This window comes from Chinchilla lanigera, unplaced genomic scaffold (genome assembly GCF_000276665.1).
Source record: "Chinchilla lanigera isolate Chin_1 unplaced genomic scaffold, ChiLan1.0 scaffold00012, whole genome shotgun sequence".
In the NCBI taxonomy this organism is placed as follows: domain Eukaryota; kingdom Metazoa; phylum Chordata; class Mammalia; order Rodentia; family Chinchillidae; genus Chinchilla; species Chinchilla lanigera.
In genome coordinates, this window is record NW_004955413.1 from 26,639,870 (window position 1) to 26,640,793 (window position 924).

Below are 924 nucleotides of genomic sequence, written 5' to 3' on the forward strand. Positions count from 1 at the left end.
CCCCATGTCCAGCTCACAAAACCATTTTCTCTGTCCCTCTGTCCCTCTCTCCCAGGAGTTTGATTCGAGTCCCTTTTATGGATCCGGCCTTAAATTAGCAGTGGGTGACACCGTCCCCTTCCTTGCTATGACAATGACGGGACAAGAACCCGGCAGCTGTGATACAGAGTTCAATGCCAGGTGGACGGGTCTGGACCCAAGAGTCTGGAGGTTTGAGGGTCTCAGAGGGGTGGGAATTTCAGTGTGGCCTTGAACTCACAGTGGTGTGCACCACTGTGCCTGGTTCTTTCCCTTTCTTCAAATAATTTCTTAGTACTGTCCATGTTTGTCACACAGAATGAACTCGTCTTTTTTGGGAATTGGTGCATATACGTATTGTCTCTTAGTCTATTTTACTTCCCTTCCACTCCGCTCCCTCCGCCCCTAACTCCTCTTCCCATCTCCAAAATGTCTATCTCCCTATTTCCAATTGTCTGTCTTTTATTTTGTTCTTAAATTATTCATACTGGGGCTGGGGATTTAGCTCAGTGGCACAGCGCCTGCCTGGCGAGTGTGAGGTCGTGAGTTTGATTCCTGGTACCAGAAAAACAAACAAACAAACAAATTTAAATTATTCATACTATGGGTTTTGGTTTTTTTGTACCAGGAATTGACCTTGTGCTTGCCAGGCAGGTGCTATGCCACTGAACTATATCCCTGGCCCATACTATGGGTTTCTTATATAAATATTTAAGCTTGTGTGTCTGATTAACATGATCTCAAGGTGTATCTATTTGCCTACAAATCACTCAAATTTATCCTTCTTCATGACTGCATAGTACTCCATTGTGTGTAAATATTACATTTCCTTTATCCATTTACCTGTTGATGAACATACAGGCCATTTCCAAGATTTAGCTATTATGAGTTGTGCTGCTGTAAACA